The 21270-nt window shown below is 44.7% G+C and overlaps 1 protein-coding gene across 3 annotated transcripts in view; it reads right to left on the bottom strand.

Moving 5' to 3' along the window:
- Positions 1-19075, bottom strand: part of SFMBT1 (Scm like with four mbt domains 1) — a 101961-nt gene extending 82886 nt beyond the window's left edge. For 2 of the 3 annotated variants that reach the window (XM_048488143.1, XM_048488142.1), the window contains exon 1: positions 18811-19075. The gene's annotated coding sequence lies outside the window, so the exon portion shown is untranslated. Of the gene's footprint in view, positions 1-18219; positions 18313-18810 lie in introns of those variants that run through there. The other variant, XM_048488144.1, reaches the window with a different exon arrangement.
- Positions 19076-21270: the final 2195 nt, after the last annotated feature.

Genomic DNA, 21270 nt, shown 5'->3' with positions numbered 1-21270 from the left:
ACATAATACCCCCCCCCACACTCAGCAATGGTTCCCCAGGGGAAAACGGTACCCCTCCTATTTCACAGGAAGGAGACATCACTATCTTCAAAGCAACCCATATCCCACAGCCAGCAGGTATCTAACAAGCAGATTAGGCCTTGCCCTGAAGGTGAAACTAAAATACAAAGAACAGATAATTGTTCCAGGGAGGGAGGAAGCAGCTTTGGTGAGAGGATCCCATATCCCACCCACTAGACATGGCAGGATCTGGCAGAACTGGGCAGATCATGACACCTCCAGCCTAAGAAGCCTTCTTCTAATCTAACTTAAGTCGATCTTAACAGCAATCAAGAGATCTTTTTCTCAACTGTTAAGCCAGTATCTTGCATCCTCCACCTGTATTTTCTTTTTGTCTAAAGCAGAGATTTGCATTTGTCTCTGCTGAATTTCATTTTGTGAGTTTCAGTCTGGTTCTCCAACCTATCAGGCTCAGCATCCCAACTAGACTTCTCCCTCCAGCATTATTAAAATAAATTTCCATACACACAAAAGAGTAGATGAATTGCATTCTGCATTTTTCTTCTCATCCAGACTCAGCAAAATCAGGCTGTCCTTTGGTAATGCTCTAGGAATCACAATCTATATCTTCCATTTTTACATAGTCAGAAATGAGACGTTTAGGCCTTTGTACAAAAGTTGCTACAAATACATAAAAGGAGCAGCTAGTAGGTACAATCCCTCCTGATTCTTCTTTCTTGTGTATATTTCTGGTCCGTTTGTCATTACGTGAAGGATTACTTCCTCTTCCCCAGACCCAACTCTCCTTCTCCCTCATACACTGTCCTCATACACTGTTTCCTCTTCTTATCTGGTACCAAATATAAATACAATACCTGCTCTTAAACTTAAAAAAAGTAAACATTAGTCCTCTCACACATTTATATGAATTATTTTATGTTTTCTTCCAGTCGTAGATTGTGTCGCTTCATATATTTCATTGTTTAATCTCTAACTTTATTTATTTATATCAGATTTAATATACCGTCCCATTACCAAAGGGATCCCAAACAGCAATAATAGAAATCAGTTAATAATTAAAACCCATGGAATTCTTAAAGTTCAGAAGTGTTTTCAAAGACCACGAGATAGATACCCAAGCTAGCTTTCCATCAAGGAACACAGATTAAGCAAGAATTCTTTTATTTTGTATATTTTAAACTGAATTATAAGGCACTTTGATCCACAAAGAAAGACGAAAGACAAATATTTAAACAAACAAAATTCAGAGAAATTCATCTGCCTGCGAATTTCCCCCTTCTACCTCATGGAATGCAACTCTTCATGATCTCCCCCAGAGAGCTCTGGGAGCACAAGGGACAGGAGAAAAGGGGGATGTGAAAAGTGCTGTGCATTCACAACACTTTGAATTGCAGTCACATATATCCAAGGTACCCCAAGATCTGAGCCTGAAAAAGCTAGAGTCCTATAATCTGTGCTTCTGTGAGTAAAAGCATGATAGGGGTTTTAAAAGTGATTACCCATTGAATTTTTCATACATTCTAATAGTGAAGTGTGCCATAATCTGCAGATACTTACAATCTACTTGGGACCCCAGAGGCTTTCAGAGAAATCTGAAAGGTGGGGTGCTACAAAACCTAATGGAGAACTTTTGTCTGCTTTTGCACCAAATGCCTTTTACACTGCTGCCAGGCCTCAGAACTGATGGAGGTGGTTAATGTCATCTGAAGTTCTCCTGTCCCACCACTGCGGACTATCTCTCACAACAGGAGGGAATTACCAGCTTCTCCTTAGCCACCTTCTCACAGTAAGTTTTATAGGCTGTGCACAAATCTGACAGAGGTCCACCCCTCCAGTGAGAGCAACTGCCTGATGATATGGGAAGCCCACTTCCAGGCATGTCCCACCTTCTGTTAAGGGAAGGAGCTGCTCAGGGCTTCTGAGCAACCCTTCTACTTGCGCTGAACAGCTGTCAGGAAAGCAGGGTTTTGAAGGCTAGAGGTATATAAATGCTGCTGCAGCCATCAGACAGCGAGGGTCCTGGGACAAACCCCCTTTCCAGGTTTAACACTAGCAGACAGTGGGCCAGTCAGGAACAGTTATCTCACATGGCTCCGGTGGCTGCCCTTCTGCAGCAGCAACCCATCCAGGAAGTTATCAGCAGCATCTCCCCAACAGTCAATAAATTAGTCAGTTATTGTAAAAGAATTAAATTTACCTGTGCAATAAAACATTAACAGGGTTGGTTAATTGCTTTTTGTAATTAGTGTGAAACAATTAACTTTAAAATAACTATTAATCTGTTCAGTTTGTAACTTGTGGCCATTTTAAAGTTTCTATAAATGTGAACAATCCACTGAACAGTTCTTGTTTTCTTTTACTGTGAAACACCACAGTTACTCTGCAGTCACAACAAACAACCTAAAATTACATGGAACAGACACAGAGAAAAATATCAGCAATCATTAAACAAGCCTATTTTAAAGACAGCTGTTGCTAACCATTGACAGCAATGTAGTGGCATTTTTGGCTTCATGGAATATTTGACTTTGGTCAAGTAGCAAGCAGTCAGCTGATAATATTTGGTTGGAGAGTCATTCCTAATTGTATTTATTATTGTACTATGGATGTAAGTCTCTGGATATTTTTCATCCCATGGAAAAGGACTGTTCTGTCTAGTAACTGCCAGCTCTTTTCCTAAGAAATTTTGTAAAATTAAACAGGGATCTAAAAGCCTGCTTAAGCTGACCCAAGGAGTTTGCTTCAGCTCAGAAAATACTCCTTTTCTTTAAATAACTCACCTCAAGATAAATCATAACCTGTTTTTAAAGTTCCCCTCAGTTTCAGAAGGTGGTACAGCTACTGTTAGTAAAAGAATCCTAATGCCACAACTAGATACACAGAACTAGAAGTAGAAGATTCAAGTCCAGTAGCACTTTAGACACCAACAAGAGTTTCAGGATATAGAAACAGCAATGCTCCTTTGGGTCCTGATATTATGGTAGGAAGGAAAAAATGGTGCATTTACTTGTGGAGAAATTCCCTTAGACCAAGGCTTTCCATTAAAAGTACCCTGGTAACTCACTGCCTCCACTCAGATCCTCCTGAGAACCTCTAGACCAGTGGTTCTCAACCTGGGGGTCGGGACCCCTTTGGGGGTCGAACGACCCTTTCACAGGGGTCGCCTAAGACTCTCTGCATCAGTGTTCTCCATCTGTAAAATGGATAAATGTTAGGGTTCACAACAACATGAGGAACTGTATTAAAGGGTTGCGGCATTAGGAAGGTTGAAAACCACTGCTCTAGACTGACCTGCTGAAAAGGGAGTCTTCCAGTGCAGTACTAGAGCAATAACAAATTAATTTATAACCAATCTGGTATCACCCATGCTGTCTAGCACATAAGAAGCTACAGATGTCCTTAACCTCTATCCAACTTCCTGTGGACCCAGTTCCACTGAAAAATGAAGACAAGGGAAAATCCCAAATGTCCAGATATTTATGCTAAATGGAGTTGGATCTAAGCCAGTCTCCTCTCTAAGGATGACAACTGGATTTCTCCAATCCCATGCAAATCCCCATCTCTGATGTTAGAGGCTACTTTTACCAATCAAAGCCATGATATACCATGTAGTTTCACCTCCATCAAGCATTTGGTAATGGCTCTGAACTTCCATGAAAAATGGAGGGCCTGGTATAAACTGGATTGTTTATACATATAAACAGGATAATCCAATTTGGAATGGAACTAAATGCCTTATTGTAATATAATCCAAGGTTCCAGATGCTCTAGGTGGCACTCTTGAGCCTAGGTGAGTTTTAGAATCTGTTACACCTGAAATTAGTCTTCAAAAATTATTTTCCTTACTGCATACGTGCAAATTGCCAAAAGACATAATTTTATACTGGAAAGGGCACGGGCTGCATGGCCAAAGGAATTAACCTTCTAGGGTAGCTCGATTTAAGGGCACAAAGCATGCTAGAATACAAGGCTGTTTCTGCACAGGCTCCAGAGCTGTCGCACAGGGCAGGGGGGCATGTCCCCTGGCCTGGGCAATGTGCCAGAAGGTCGGAGGGACGGTAAGGCGTTCAGGGGAAGGCAAAGGCTCCGCGCAGGGTGCGCCGTCTTTCCCGCCCCTACCGGGACCGTTCGTGTGAACGGTCCCAGGTGGGGTGCGTCAGCGTCATATATGCCGACACACCCCCAAGCGTTGTCGTGTGGAAACGGCCCAAGCTATGACATACCTCACACAGCAACGCGATCTACTCAAGCAATGCCATGTACTCCCACATGCATGTGGCATGTGTGCACAAACTGAATTATTAAAGAGGACTTGGAGGTTTATACAGGATTCAAAAATCTCTACCCAGCTCTCCTTCTTCAGTACAAATTATGCATTATGTGACAGGAACAGGTTACAAAGAAGAACAGTGGCCCCTCCCCAAATAAATGGCAGGCAAGGAGTTATTTATTCACTACTACTTGGCTTCATTATTTGCTAGGCAATTATCTGTAACCTTTCTGGTGGTTCTTTATTACCACATCTAGTTACCTCTAAAGGGAACACTCGGCTGATTATGATGATTTTTCTACTGAGACTTATATAATGTTGCCACATACTAATCTCTAGAATTGAGCAAACTAAACATGTTTAAACAGTCATTCATGTTATAAGTGCTTAAGTAACACTTTTTATACATTATATTGTATTATGCAAAGTGTTTTTCTGCAAGCATATTAAAATGTCTTAGGACAATAATTCAGTTTTAAGTATTGTCAAAGGCTGTCAAGGTCAGCATCAACTGGCTGTTGTGGGCTTTCCAGGATGTATAGATGTTATCTGGTAGCTTTTGTTCCTGATGTTTCGTCCAAATCTGTGGCTGGCATCTTCAGAGACACACAGAAACACATCTAACCATGACATGCCTTTGATGATGCCAGCCATAGATGAAGGCAAAACATTAGGAGCAAAAACTACCGGAACACGAGCACCCAGCCCCAGAAGTGTAGCTGGGCCATATTGCGCCTGGTGCACACTTTGTGTTTTCCGCCCCCCGGCGCAACCCCCAACACACACACACTTACCTTCGTTCAGCCTGAAAGTGCAGGCTGGAAAAAACAGCCTGTTCACTTGAGGCTGAAAACGGCCTGCTGGGAACTACATTTCCCAGGAGACCTTGGGGCTCGCAAGGTCTCCTGGGAAGGGTAGTTCCTATCAGGTCGTTTTCAGCCTCAAGTGAACAGGCCGCTTTTCCAGCCTCCACTTTCAGGCTGAACTAAGGCAAGTGTGGGGTGAGGGGGGGGGGGATTTTCCGCCCTCCGGCGCGCGCCAGTGCAATGTGCACCCACTGCTCCCAGTGCAATGTGCACCCACTGCCTCTGCTCAGCCCAGAAAATCCACAACAACCAATTCAGTTTTAAACTGCAGACCTCTCTTTTTCTTCACTGAAAGAAAGGCCTTCACTAGAAGTATTGGATCCAAATTATTTCTACAGGTAATAATTGAGCCAGATTATTATTATTTTTCTATCAAAGCTTTGTTTCTCAACTCAGTGAAAAAGGTTCTTAACTTTCTTTTTGTTTTTATTTTACACTTGTACATCTACCATTGTAGCATGAGAAGTTCACATATTAGGCTATAAATTTAGTTGTGCTGATCTCCCTGGGAAATTTTACACAACATGCGAACATGCAATTTGTAGTTCCTCACTTCACCAACCATCATTTTCCATCAGAACACTAACAAAGCCACTTCCACACACACTAGCTACACAAAAGTCCTTGAATGTTAGGATAACAAGCATTGAGACCACACAGATTTAGAGGTCTCAACACAAGCATCTACAGGAGAAGGACAGTACTGTCAGTCATGAAAAACTGCAGCACACAGAGGATGATGCGTCTACTGGCTGTTTTGGAAAGGCCTGGATGCAGTGGCTTTAATTAGCAGGTGTGTCAGAAACACATCATTATTGTGGGGTTTATTATTACCTTCTAAAGGCACCAAACCCTACCATTTTATGTCCCAACTGAATTCTTGAGATGATCAGTGCACTGAGACTACCCATACTTCTTAGAGATTTCAACATAAACTGACCGACGAATGTCTTCAAAGAGAAAAAATAATCTATCTCATTAGTATGAAATGAAGATAATTAATGTCCTGACATAGAGAAGAAACTGAATATGCATCATGACCAAGGTTAGCCACATGGTGGGCAAATATTTGCTTTTGGTTGTTCCAGTTGCACATTCCTCTTGTAGTGTGTACAACATGACCAAGGAACAGCAATTTAAAGCATAGTAAAGCAAACAATGATATTTGGGCTCACACTGTCCCTCATCACTGCCCCCTCTCCAATGCTTAGCCAGCTATTGAGTTATTACTGCTTTTACATTAAGCCACAATTCACAATCACTGGTACATCTCACCCAGCAAACTATGGACTGTATTTTCTCTGCAAACTGGAATTCTGAATAATTGTTCAATCCTGATTTGGAAAACCAGCCCATGGGGAAAACCATGAACCATCATTTGTCAATCTGTATCAAACAATGGTTTGCTGCAAAATTTTTAAAAACACATTAGCTGGTGGTTAAAGCATTTAGATTTACATTAAGTTCCAGTCTTAAAGAGAATTTCTATAAAATGATGCATTGTTCGTATTTGCCATCAGAGAAATTAGCAAACACGTATTAAAATGTTCCAAATGTGTGTTGAAAGTGTGAGAATTATGAAGGATCACAATATGAAGGGTCACCATTTATAATGGACTTGTAATAAAGCTAAAAAAATCTGGGTAAAAATACATTCAATAATCCAGAAGATTTTAATATATAAATGAAACAAGAAGCTTTCCTTTTGGGTCTTATGGACAGTTGAAAAAAAATACGGATTTAAAAAAAAATATGACATCGGCAGCAATATTATATGCACAAAAATGGAAAACATCTATATCCACAGTAGAAGGATGGTTTGTATAGATATTGGAACTGACTTGAGATGGCTAAGCTTACTCCTTTGATTAGAGAAAAGAATTTATCCTAATCTAAATTGATAAATAACTGGAAATCACTGATAGACTTTTTGATCAAAATGGGAAAAAAATGAACTGATGACCTGTGGAGGATCAGAAGAAAAAGTGAATCCTATTTAATTAGTAATAATAATAAAGACTTGAATTGCAATTTCATAATTGTATTTAGGGAGTGGGTAGTAATTTTAAAATGTGTTTATATTAGGCACAAAGGAAATTGGGAACCTTTCCTTTCTCTTTTATTGGCTGATTACCCACGTGCTGGGGCGAGAAGTGGGACTGGAAGCGGGTCGGTGCAAGAAATCTCGTCCCGATGTGTTTCCTCTTTGCGGCCCAACGAGAGAGGAAGTGCATTGGGGCAAGATTTCTTGCCCCGACATGCTTCTTCTTGCCCCGCACATGCTTCTCACTTTCTGCAGGGAAAGCGAGAGAACTTCTGGGGCAGGGGTAGGGAACCTTTAACACTCAAAGAGCCATTTGGACCCGTTTTCCATGGGAAAAGAAAACACTTGGAGCCGCAAATAATTTTTGACATTTAAAATAAAGATAAAACTGTATATATGGGTTTTTTTTACCTTTTACTCCGCTCATTCTGAGAAGCGCATGGATGCGTCCACCCTGCTGCCTGCGAGAGGGGAAGCCCGCAGCATGGCCCAGCCGGCTGCGGGCAGTTGGTGCGCCTGCCCTGCTGCCTGCAGGGCGGGCAAGGATGAAGCCGGCGGCTTGGCCTCGCCGGCTGCCGGGAAAGTGCCTGCCCTGCTCCAACGGGGCGGGCGAGAGGGGAAGCCTGTGGCGCGGCCTCGCTGACTGCCGGAAAAGCGCCCGCCCCACTCGAATGGGGCAAGCGAGAGGGGAAGCCCGCGGCGTGGCGCGGTGCGGCCCAGCCGGCCGCGGGCAATTGGTTCACCCGCCCTGCTGCCTGCAGGGCGGGCAAGGATGAAGTCAGCGGCTTGGCCTTGCAGGCCGCCGGGAAAGCACCCGTCCCGCTCCAATGGGGCGGGCGAGAGGGGAAGCCCGTTGCGCAGCCCAGCCGGCCGTGGGCAGTTGGTGCGCCTGCCCTGCTGCCTGCAGGGCGGGCAAGGATGGGGCCGGTGGCTCGGCTCCTGGAGCCGCAGTGCAAGGGCAGAAGAGCCGCATGCGGCTCTTGAGCCGCAGGTTCCCTACCCCTGTTCTGGGGCGACTTTTCATGTCAGAGTGGGGTGAGGTAAGGGAACAGCTTGGAATGGATAATCAGCCATAGTACAGTTTTTAGGTATATTCTTAGTTACTGTTTCTGTTTGTCTTTTAAAAAGTTCTAATAAAATTATGTAACTGGAAAAAATTCATTAGTTGGCCATGCCCAGGGGTGTGTATGGGGAAACCACATGGACCAATGGATACCTTAGGTTCCTTCACATAGCAGCAATCCACAGTTTACATTTGAACAAGGGTCCAGTATTCATTTTCTAGTGATCACACAGATCAGATAGCCTTATATACTACACTGGATTCCTGGTTTCAGAGAGAGAGGACATACATTAATTAATAATAAAGTTGTATAGTTCCATGTAATTTTGATTGCTAAAAAATTTAACTCCTTTTAGAGAATCTCCTAAGGGAAAACCAAAGAAATTGCTGTGTTGCTTTGGTCTGTGATGCTGGAAAAGGATGCTGAAAGATCAATCCTGAAAGAATCTGAGCATCTGTGCCTCCAATTCTTCAAGATACTAGTTAAGGCTTGCTCAGCATTGTACAGTGTTTCATTAGAACATCAAGAATTCGTCTCCTCTATCTTTCATCACACAAACACAAAGAGAATATCAAAGCATTTTTAATAGCCACATCATTTTGAGATACCATCAGTTTCAGCTATTTCCTATTATGGGTAATTCCTTGAAACTGATTTTGCTAATGAAAAATGGTTTATTCAGCTCTATAAAGGAAAAAGGAGAGTCCTAAAGATTAACAGCAAATGAATGAAAACAGATTAACTGAACAAGCACCTACTATTAATCTTCAGGACCAGCTAGCTGTTGTCAAGGGTGACCTAGAGTGCAAAGAAACAGCAATGATCTATTCCACCACAATAAACTGCTAAGTTTAGTCTAGTGCTGGCCATTACTAATTAAGGAATCAACTCACAAGACACCATTGCTGTTCAGCCTCCATTTGTTTCAGAATAGAGAACCTGTGAACAAACTCTGCTAGAAGAAACAGAGGCTGAGCAGGAGCAGCATGTGGTAGATTTAAGGGAATAATCCTGAGTCCAATATGTCTGCTGAAATGCAAAAATATGCAGGATTATAGTTTAACAGTCTAATCAATGTAATCTTAACCTGTCAATCTCTCTACAGGGGTTGTTTACACTCACACCTGCCAGTTACACTGAGCAGTTCTGTTGATGGAGGAAAAAGAAACCCAGTGCAATGTTATCTCACTTGTGCATACATGGTGTACCTCTGAATATGAAAAGTAATGCTGCATTTATAAAGTACAAATGTACTAATTTAATCAAAGTAAAGTTTATCTTCAATTTCATGCATTCAGGATGCTAGCCTTGCTTCTCTAACCCAGTCTTCCTAATAAAATCCTGCAATATCATTTTTACCCGGTGAGTATCTTGAGAATTTCAGACATACACTGCAGAGTTATTTCAATCTAAGCCCAGTTAAATCAACTGTTTCACACTGGAATAACTCTGCATAGGACAGTAATGGCCAATCTTTTCCATTCTTCTAGCATATAAATATAAATACTATGCATCTAAAAAAAAACTGAAAATAAAAGATGGCGGGTTGCCCAAAGTAACCTAGAACACCTATATCATACATGGATTCAAACATGTATCTTTCTGAATACATCACATTTAGTGGATCTCAATGGTTCTTCACTCAGTTGTATACATTCAGTTCTTACACTGCCTAAACATTATATGTATTCTTCATACGTGCAATATCTGAATGCAATGCTTTTAGTACTGTGTCTGGTGCTTTAACAAAACCGTAATTGTTCACTTAATATAATTTCATAAAAGACAACTTTTATTTATCAATTTATTATCCATAAAAATGATCAGCACACTCATACATTACAAATCAGAACTACAGAATAGATACAACTGAGAAACTATTATATGTCCTAAGCAAAGATCTTGGCAAAGATCAGAAGTACAGAATCCTGAAACCCAAATGTGTCTGAAAGAAACAACAAAACCTAGTTTGATTTTCTCTATCACTTGTGGGGAATGGTGGTGGTGGTATGTGATTTACGAAAGCCTTCAGGTTCCAAAGGCCTAAGCAGACAGTGCAAACTACTCTGTTAATCAGACTTTACTAGCACTAAGTTGACAGATCCTTATGGTTGTGAAAGGCAGAGTAGAAATGCAAACTCCTGTTCTTCTACTACAATCTTCCATTCTCTCTCATCTCTTGGTGAAAGAAACCTGTAAGCTAGTGCTACTTGCAAAGGAGCAGGCTCTGAAGTTACACCCTATTCAACAATAATCACCAACAGCATTATGTACAACCAACACATGCACAGAAAACCTTTTTGCTTATTCTTGTGCAAGGCAGAATTCCCAGTGCAAAAAGTACCTTAGAAGCAAATGGGGGGAAAGAGCTCCAGCAAAGAAACAAATTTAGACAAGGGACTTTGTGCTAGTTTAATTGCCTACAGGGCCTCAGGGAGTTGGTACATGCTGTCGTAAACACAATCCAAGGACCCTGTAGACTTTTACAATACATCCCCTTTTTCATTTGACAGAGAAACATATGAAGCAGTTCAACACTCTTCCAAGGAATTATTCATATATGGACGTTGAACTGGCAACACCCAACAACAGAAAGAAAATCACAAGTATATAGGATGATAAGAAGACAGCTATGAAGGCATCTAATCTATCAGGTTCAGTCTCTAGCAAGGTCAACATACACATGAGCTTCCTAACATTCAAGTGTGCACACTGAAAGCAGTTTCTTGAATTTATGTATCATCTTCCCTTTGTGAACATAGCCTTTATTTATTTGTTTATTTATATTTTTGATTTCCAAACCACCCTCCCCCGAAGGGCTAAGGGCAGTGTACAACACAAAACTATACAAAGCACATATAAAATAAATTCAGATTAAAAACATTTAAAATAACAATAATAAATACTAAAAGGAACTTTATCTATAACAGATTGCGATAAAAATCTACCCCCCAACTGAGCCCTCTGGCGGCCTAAATCGTATGGGGTTTCGATCAACCTGGCTGGCCAAATGCCTGGCAGAACAGCTCCATTTTACAGGCCCTGCAGAAAGCTTGTAGGTCCCACAGGGCCCTGGTCTCCCTAGGGACTCTGTTCCACCAGAGTGGGCTATGGCCATAAAAGCCCTGGCCCTAGTGGAGGCCAGCTGGATGTGTTTTGAGCCGGGGATCTCCAATAGGTTCTCTTCCGACAATCGGAGGTATCTAGTGGGGCAATACAGGGAGACACAGACCCTCAGGTATGTAGGTCCAAGGCTGCTAATGGCCTTAAAGGTTAAAACCAACAATTTGAACATGACCCAGAACTCGATGGGCAGCCAATGGAGGTGGTACAGGACCGGTGTTATCCAGTTCCGGCTCGACATCCCAGTAAATAAAGTTCCCAAGAACTAGAGTTCCTTATTCCTATTACAAGGTGATCCTAACTATCCATGACAGTGGACCACTAACAAGATATTTGACAACTAAGTCAACACAATGCATCTCTCTTGGCGCTTAACAACACCCCCCTTGGCAAATGTCTGGTTCAGTGTTAAAGAACTAAGGTTAAAGAAACTTGTATTCCCAGATTCGTCATGGAGTTGCTAAAGGATTCCCCAAAACACATGCATACCTTTGAGAGAAGCGTTCTGAAAATTAATTATGTGCAAAAGCTTTGAGAATACTAAACACAAGGAACTATGAAAATACAACAAACTCAAACATCAAAACATGTTGCAAGTGACAACTAAGCTCATGCTTCCCTTGCACTTTAGTTATCTTTCCCATGTGCTGGAACTATGTGGATAATTGTTCAGTAACGAGAATAAATTCTATAATCTCATTTCATAACCTTTATTGGCATGAAATTATATAATCTTTTTCGCAGGAAGCAGATTTTTAATTTTTTCAAAAAAATATTTTTCAGTGGAATGCTGTTGCACAGTTGCAGAAGAATAGGGAAATCCTTAAATATATAAGGGGAAAAGTTTAATTCTTCCAGGGCCAAGTGGATTTCTGATGTGTTTTTTAAAAGTAGAGTGTATTCTAAATAAATGTTTTCCCCTATTAAATTCTCCATTAGAGTACAACAGCATTCTAAGGAACATTCTAGAACACAGTAAAACATAATTTAAAATAATTTAAAATATCAAAAATAAAATAAAATACCAGTTTTGAAAGTAAATGATATCCAAGTGTAAAAATAAAAGTATTAGATCCTGTGAACCTTCCACTCTGAAAGAAGGAAGAGCGGCTGCTTTTGATCATTGAAAAGGTTATGCTGGAAATGGTGGGACCCAAAGCACAGCAAGTGGTGCAATGTGGTTAAAGTGGCAGACAAGGATCTGGGAAACCCAAGTTTGAACCCCCACTCTGCCACAGAAGCTTGCTACAGTAATCCTCCAGTGGGCCACAAGTCAACACATCCTAGCCTAACTTCATCCTCACAGGGGCTGGTGTTGTGAGGGATAAAAACAAAGATGAGGAAGAATGCATTTTAAGCTTCAGTTTGGGCCCCCACTGGGGGGCCCAAGTAAATAAATAGATAGATAGGGGGGCTAGGTCTAAGATGAAGAACAGAACTGAACAAGATTAAGTGGAAAACCTGGTAGAATATAATCTGCTTTGAAAATGAAGAGAGCTCAGACAACAATGCTTTTCCCCCAAGCATTCTTCCAGAAAATGAATGCCAAGCCTCTTCCAAATGGAACAGGAAGGACTTTGCTCATGACTAATTTCACTTGGGCTGCATCCAGACACAGTAACAGGCTACAATTAAACTCCAGTTGGGCATCAACACAGCTTGTGGTTGTGCCCACACCCACCCCTTGCTCCCCATACCTCCCTTCTCTTCCAACAGGTAGGTCCTGATTAAACGCTTCCTGGCTTAACCAAACTCCAATTCACTGTGACGTCTGAATGCAGGTGTCTCAGTTTGTTTATGCTCCACAGAGCAGGGCTGAAACCCTGCTTGAGTGGGGAAAACAAACTGTATATCACGGAGGCACCTGTAATTGAGCATCAGGATTTGGAGCTTGCTCAAGTTGAAAAGTGGTCTGTCAAGCGTCATGAACTGGGGATGTTAAGAGTACGTGTGCCCATACCAAACTAGGTTTATGCCTGGTAATAGTTTAATTGCAGCTTGGTATGACATCTGAATGCAGCCGTCCAATAGAACAGAAGTTGCTTTGTTCATCATTGAAGATCATTGTTCTGTTGTTTTCAGAAATGCTGAGAAGTAAAGATACAGGCTTAAATCCGCAGCCCCAACTACAACAACCATCATAAAATAAAACATGAATACTGGATTAATAATGAGGAATAAAACAGTGATGAATTGATGGAACTGCCCGAACACTATGTGTTTTCATAGTTTATAAAGTTTTACTGCAAACAAAATGCTAAGCTTTGGAATTATTAAAAGAAATCTGCTCATTATATCTGTTTCAAGACACTAAGGCCCCTTCTGCACATGCAAAATAATTCACTTTCAATCCTCTTTCACAATTGTTTGCAAGTGAATTTTGCTATTCTGCACAGCTGCAAAGTGCACTGAAAGTGGATTTATTCTGCATGTGCGGAAGGGGCCTAATACTATACTATACAGAAGAAATGGTTTACAAGTGGCAAATGGTACAGCCCTTCCTGGAAATGAGCCATCTACTTTCAGGCAATCAGATATAGTTCAGCACAGAGAGAGAGAGAGAGAGAGAGAGAGAGAGAGAGAGAGAGAGAGAGAGAGGGAGAGAGAGAGAGGGAGAGAGAGAGAGAGTAAAGTGTCATCAAGTTACAGCCGACTTATGATCACCCCTCATGGGGTTTGCAAGGCAAGAGACTTCAAAGGTGACTTGCCATTGCCTGCCTCTGTGTTGTGACCCTGAACTTCTTACGTGGTCTCCCATTCAAGTGCTAACCATGGCCAACTCTGCTTAGCTTCCCAGATCTGATGAAATCAGGCTTGCCCGGGTCATACACACATCCAGGAAAGTCTTGCAGGCAGTGGAATCAGTTCTAAATTCAGTTGTTACATACCCATGCATTCTATAACACTCCAGAGGCAGATCCAAAATGTTCAGGAAATGAATGTGGGCTTTTATGACACATTCTTTTCCCAGCTCTAACACACGGCAAGAGGTGGGAGAAAGTGCCCTCGCCAAATTGGGGGGGGGGGGACCTCCTATACCATCGGGCTTGCCTTTGAAAAACTTTTTTTCTTCCAAACATTAAACTCACCCAAAGTGTACAGGGAAGTCCTGTGAGTTTTTAACATTTTTAAAAAATCAATAACTTTTGGTTCCTCCACTCAGTAGTCTACAGTGGTATAACTGAGGAAGAGCTGGTACCACAGCTACTTCTTCATGCCCATAAATCTCGGTTCTTAGCCTCATGGTCTCATGGGTACATTCAGTCATTATAGGAAGTGGCTCTAAGTTAGACAATGGCTCACAAAGCCAGCTGTGAGCCATACACGGTAATTTTGCTTTGTAATGGGCTGTAAGCAGTAATGGAGCAGTATAAAGAAAACATAGGGTTTCGTAGGAATCCCAACTCTCATAGTTACAGCCTCTCCTTTGAAGATCCCTACAAATAGAGAGCTATAATTTAATGATTCAGCCTTTTGCCCAAAGAACCAGACCTGGAAACTTTTCTCTTATTAAATCCTCCTAGCTTTAAACCATGGTACATTGGAGTGAAAGATTCCCCTTCAAACCCTAAATGCATAGCTTCTCCACGATAACCTCTTTAGAATGGAAAGGTGTTACAGACTTCTTTAAGGGGCTTCTCCGCACCTGACAGAGTTGTACTGGTTTCCTATCTAGAGTTCAATTCCTCGAGGTGTGTCCCGTAATCTGCTAGACTGCAACTGGAGTCGCCTGCAACTGTTGAAGCTTCTTTTGTCTCAGTTCCCCCCCCCCCCTCAGAACTGCGACATCCCTATTGCAGTTATGAACTGCACCTTTCTGCTGGAACAAGGTTGACATCGCTTCGAAGCTTCGAAGTGTGGATGCATCAAAACGACACCTCATGCATCAAAACGACACCTCAACCAATCAGGAGCCGCTTTTGTGGCATGCGCAGAATGGGAGAGTCAGGGCGGGCATGTAACTGTAAACTGTAAAAACTGTAAAAAAAAGAGATCGCTCTCGTTTCCCGTGGTAACACAAGCTCCAATCATGATCGAGGAGCGAAGCAGGCACCAAGATGATCCCGCCCACTTAGCTCGGTTCCAGGGGGCCAAGTAAGTTGCTGTGCGGACAGCCTGGAATCGCCCCCCACTGAAGGGAACCGAGTCGACCTTAGCTGCCCTCTGTAGTGCGGAAAGCACCTAAGTTACAGATTATGTGTTATGCATGACCATATCCAAAGCAATTAGAGGTATTTACACCACTTTAGCATATATACTAAGACTGCTTTTGTATTCCAAGCTCATGTATAGTATGTATATATGCAATGAAACACATGCGTATGAACTTCACACAATGTACATTCACAGAACATAAGATAAAGCCTTACATAGGCAACCTGATCAGCTATGAACCAGGAAAGGTGCCACAAACTGGAGCTGCCTGTTTCTTAATTGCAGATGGTAGCCACGTTAGCATAAAACATGAGTACAGTGAATCTTAAAGATTAACAACATCGAATCTGACATTAACAACTGGACAACCGTGAGAAAACATTTTATTCTTCCAGGGCACATCACTACTGGTCAGAAAGTCAGTTCTCTTATAAAGGAACTTTGAAGGGAGGACCCAATGCAAAAAGCACTGAAATAGAATTAACACATTCAAGATGATTTCACTCCTGCTTAATAGGGGCTTGCATTCCTAACTCACCATGGATGCTAACATCTTACATCTTTCAGATGTCACACCTTTCCGAGATCAATTACTTCAGCTATAATTCAGTAACTTCCTACCGTATCTACTTACCTCATTTCATCCTGCACTAGGAGTTACATTTGGCCTATCAAAGAACTGGGAGTGCCTCACACCCATGCTGAGAGAACTGATTACTCTGCGTATTGGATCATATTTTGAACTGGGCTCTCTTCATTATATTTATCCCACCAGCTTTTCTACTATACATGTAAAATTACCTGATGGATTATACTCCTATGTATCTGACGAAGTAAGCTCTGACACATGAAACACTGGAACATGTTTTGTTCACTTTTACCCCCTTTTCAAAATCAAGAGTACAGTGGTTTTAAAAAGTGGATAAAATGAACAAAACATATTCTACTGTCTTTTTAATATCTCACCATATGAATTTCTGACAGAGGGAAAAAATGTTGGAATTAGATCACTGTTTACTAGAAGCAATCAGAGCAATGGTCGGGCCTAGAGAAGTCCTTCTGCAATAAATATGTTGCTTTCCAGAAGATATACTGAGAATTACGGTGCTCTGTATAGTCACAAAACTTACACTGTTTTCTCACAAGCAGGTCCACTAGATAATCATCAAATAACTTCAACTTGCTGCACATGAGCTGTATTTGGACAAGTGTTTGACATTTGAATTTTTTATACTGTACATTACCAAAAAGTTTGCTTTGGTAAAGTCACTTGTTCCTGATAGCAGCCAGTCTCATGAAAGAAGCTGACCACACAGAAAACAAACTTCATGCTCAGATACAACCTCACGTAGAACTCTGTTTATTTTCTATCCCCAAGAAATGAATATGGTATATTACCTTTGTATCTTACCCACTCAGAAAGGAGAAACCTGTCAGCCCTAAGCATTACAGACTTCGAAACACCTTTTATGATGACAGCAAATTTCTTTAAAGCAGATATAATCATGCCACTAAACCCCACTTGGGACCATTAAACAGACATAACTCTGGCCTAATACACAGACTAGGAGACCCAGTAACAGCACTGCTTTTTAAGAACTGATTAACTGCCTGGCTCTTACTCCATGAACAAAAAATGTCTCAATTCTAGACTCTTCCTCCCATTAGTTCACAGGCATGGCTTCTCTTGTTTGCAGCAGCCATAACAGTCACGCACACAACCACATTTAAAGTTCCCATTTAAAGCTGCCCCTATTAAGCAGGAGTGGAGGTAAATCATAGAGCGCTTCCCAAACTGCATGCAAGAAATTTTCTGTTCCACTTTCACATGCAAGGGTTGCTAGCAGGCTGATAAAGACAAGGCCTTTTATTATTTTTTCTTCACAAGATCCTCTGGAAAGTTTATGCTCACCCCCAATCTAAACTCAAACATGTCACAGCATCATTTAAGTTCCTCCAGCAGCAAACTGTAGCATTCCAACTTCAGTATTTACAGCTTCAAGTGAATCCTCTCCTCCAAGGGCAGATGAACTCCCAAATGGTAAAAACAACAACAACAACAACAACACAGCCCCTGGATTCTTGAGAGCACTAGGGAGTGAGAGACGCCAAGGTGGCCACTGAAAGAATACAGAAATGTGTACAAGCGCAGAGTTCTTGTGTGAACTGAAAGCAAAAGCCCCCTACAGGAGGAGGCAATAGCAGTGTTTGCAAGATGGGTGGGGAAAGGCTGGGCTTCAGTTAACTGTAGCACTGTAAAAACAAAACAATAGTGGGCCCTACCCCTCGCCACCAAAAGGGGAGACGTTTATGGGACAAACAGTGATGGGACGCTGCATGAATTAGGCTGGAAATTGGCATAAACAGCCCAGACCGACGGCAAACTTGCGTGGCACATCACAGAGGGAGGGAGGGTGGGTGCGCGCTATGGAGTCCCCCCAGGGTAAGTTTAAAAATCACTCGCCCCCTCCTGCTACTCCTCTGGGGCGGCGGGTAGGGGGGAGGAAACGCAGCCAAGTCGATAGGAGGCCTGTTCTTTTGAAATGAATTAGTTTGTTTCGGTTGGGGGGGGGGGATTTTGCCTAGCCACCGCCCCTAGCAGAAAGCTCTCAACACCCGGCCAAAGAAGTTCACCAGAACTTTCCAGGAGAACCTTGAAATGACTTTTCTGCTGACCTGCCCGCTTCTAAGCCAGAAAGAGAAAGTGCATCAAAAAAGTGGCCGACCAGCTGCTGCTGCTCCAGGAAACCGAACCGAGTCCGGTGCGGCGGGGGGGAGAACAGCTCTTAATCTTTCGCGGACCCGCCACCGGGGGAGGGGGAGTGGCCCCTGGGCCCCACGCTCCGAAACTTTCCATCCACGCAGCCTGGCGTAGGCGCGGCGCTACCACAGGGCAACCCAGCAGGCGCCCCCTCCCGGGCCGCCAGCTGCCCCGCCGCGGCGCGCGCCTCTCCCGGCCTGCGGGGACTTGCGCGGGGAGCGGCAACTGAGCGCAGAGTTGGGACTGCTGCAGCGGCGGCGACGGCGGCTGCAGCTCGTCCATCTGAGCGCAGCGCTCGCCGCTCGCCCCCTCCCCTAACGCCGCGCTCCGCCTGCCTGCCTGCCGCTGCTGCTTCCACTGCTGCCGCCCTCCCTCGCCGTCTCCCGCATCAAACTTCAGGAGCCGAAAAAAACCGCTCGGGTGGCCGGGCGGGCGGCAAAACGCGCTCAGCAGCTGCGTCGGGCGCCGCCCCACCCAAAGGGGCTCGCCTCCCGCGCCCACCTTACCTGCGGGGAGTTTTTCCAGCCCTGCGCCGCCGCCGGGGCTCGGGCAAGGCTCGCCGGCGCTCCGCTCACCGCCTCATTCCAATATGGCACGGTCGGCCCGAGCGCATGCGCCCGCCGTCGCTCGCCCCGTCCCCTCCCCTCGCTCCTGGCTTTTGGGGCGCTCGCACACACTCCCTCGCGCTCGGACGCGCTCAGCCCCGCTGCCGGCCGCCGACGGGCACCTGGCGCTGGCCTCGCGCTCAGCCCCCGCGCAGCAGCGGCGCAACCGCCCAACTTGCTCGCCCGGCGCCGGGAGGCGGCGCGCGCCCCCGCCCGTCGCAGCGCCACCCTTTCCCCGAGGAGTTACCGCGGGGCGCGCACCTGCCTCAAGTTCTTACGCGCGCAATCCGGGAGGGTGCTTGGGCGTTCGGCTTCGGGCCGGGGATGGGGATCTGCAGCGGCGAGTAGAGCCGGGGGGTGGCGCGGGGGGGGGGGAAGGGAGCACTCTACCCTTCAGTGTGTCGGCATGAATCGGGAGCGAGGCGGCTGGACGGCTGCGGGAGAGGCGAGCTCACGTTCGGCTCTCCAGCCAACGCGCGGGCTTGCCATCCTTTCAAAGCCACCGGCGCCTGGAGCCTTGCAAGACTTGCAAGAAAAACTGGCTCACGTCAGGACGAGGCCGCTGAAGGTACAATAAAGACACGGCCTGAAGAGGCTTCTAGCTCCCGCCGTGTCTTCGACTGCCAACTTGGTTTTTGGAAAGAACTCCGACTTCCTTTCCTCTCCCCCCTCCCGCCCCTTCCCCAGCCGGAGGAGTGCTTCGTGGGTCATCCCGACAGAAAACTCCCGACCCTCCCCACTTGGCTTCTGCAGCTCCCCGGCGAATCTGGCCGGGATCCCGCCGCCCCTCGTTCTTCGCCTCTCTTCTCCCCTCCCCCCACGCAAAAGATGTAGGACTGAAACGCGGCCCAAGTGCAGACAGACGGGAGGGGATGGCGGCAAAAGAGGCGGCGGCTGCTAAGCGTTTAAGGGCGGCCTAAAATTAAAACACCCCACATCTCAGATTAATATAGATATTTTAAAAAAATAGATGGGGGAAGAAAGGAACAGGGATTGTGCAACACTGAGAACCTCATGACCACGCGCCTGTGCAATCGAAAAGAGTCATAAAAGCCAGCGAGTTGCACGCAGCTTAAAGGCGACAGGAGGGGGGACGCGCGGGGGGTGGGGGGAACAGCACAAGGCTCAACTTAGCCAGGAGCCAACTGGATCCTCGCAACGAAATAACCTCGACTTGGGGTGGGGCGAGCGAGCGATCTGATTTCCAAAAAACCCTTCGTCACCCGGCGATCGCTCCCTTCCTGAGCAGGGCATCGCCGTGCACTACCACGCCGGGTTTTCGGATAGGCTCAAGAGCGATTTATTGTAGACCTCTTGCGCATAGCTACTACACTCGGGTTTGTGATCGTGTTTAACCCGTTCCATGCGCGGGAAGGTCCCTGTGGTCGGTTTGCCGGGATCTAATGGTCTCTAGCAAACGCGGCCAGGGCTATTCCTTGCACTGCAGACACCAGTTGATCGCGGACGGAAATAAAGCGGTCGGTGTGCAGAAAAGTCATGTGGAAGTCGACAAGCCATCGTCGTCGGTTCTCGGAACGGAAGCTAAGGGATGCGCCAAGAAATGTGCAAAGACCAAACACTGCGAGATCTCCAGGCAGGAAGGACGCGGGGGGAAAGCGAAGGCGACTGCTCAATCATGCCCCGTCTAAGTGTCGCCGTACTGGTGGGATCTGAGCAGCTGCTGCGCCCTTCGGGTCAAGCGGCCGAAAGTTTCCCGCCGGCTCGGCTGAAAATCTCGACCGTCTGAGGGTCTGGGAGATGTAGCGGAAGACTTTGTGGGGCTAGGGACGACTTTGGAAACCCTGCGAAAGAAACTCGCGGGCCGCTCGACCGAGTCGTGGCCAGATTATTTGGCCAGGAGATCCTGTCGGTTTACTTCTCGATTGAAATTGCTCATGAAAGCCCTTCGATGTACAAATAATAACTGACTGAGCTTGGGGCATCTCCTATCGTCTTTGACCGAAGAAAAGGAACTGGGACAGCCGAAGGAAGAAGATGCTGCTTTACAAGGATTGAGGAGTAATCTCCCAAACCGGCTTCCTTCTTAGCTCAAAAAGAAGCCAAAATCGAGCGACATTCTGCATGCAGAGAAATTCTCTGGCTGAAAAAGAAGGGGGGGGGGGGGGAGACGAATAAGCAATTTCAGAAGGCGAAATGCCTTCTCACACCACTAGAGGGTGATCCCTTCATGTGCTTTGTAGAGAGGTCTACTAAACGAAGCATCTTACAGTTAGATGTAAGTTTCTAAGGCTGCAATCTTGTGCGCGCACTTCCCTAGCACACTGAGCTAAGCGAAGCTTATGTCTGAATAAACATGCATATAATTGGGTTGCACTGCTTATGTTATTCCTTAAGCTGATT

The sequence above is a fragment of the Sphaerodactylus townsendi genome, linkage group LG03 (genome assembly GCF_021028975.2).
Source record: "Sphaerodactylus townsendi isolate TG3544 linkage group LG03, MPM_Stown_v2.3, whole genome shotgun sequence".
NCBI lineage: Eukaryota > Metazoa > Chordata > Lepidosauria > Squamata > Sphaerodactylidae > Sphaerodactylus > Sphaerodactylus townsendi.
This window is presented reverse-complemented; position numbering and strand designations above follow the sequence as displayed.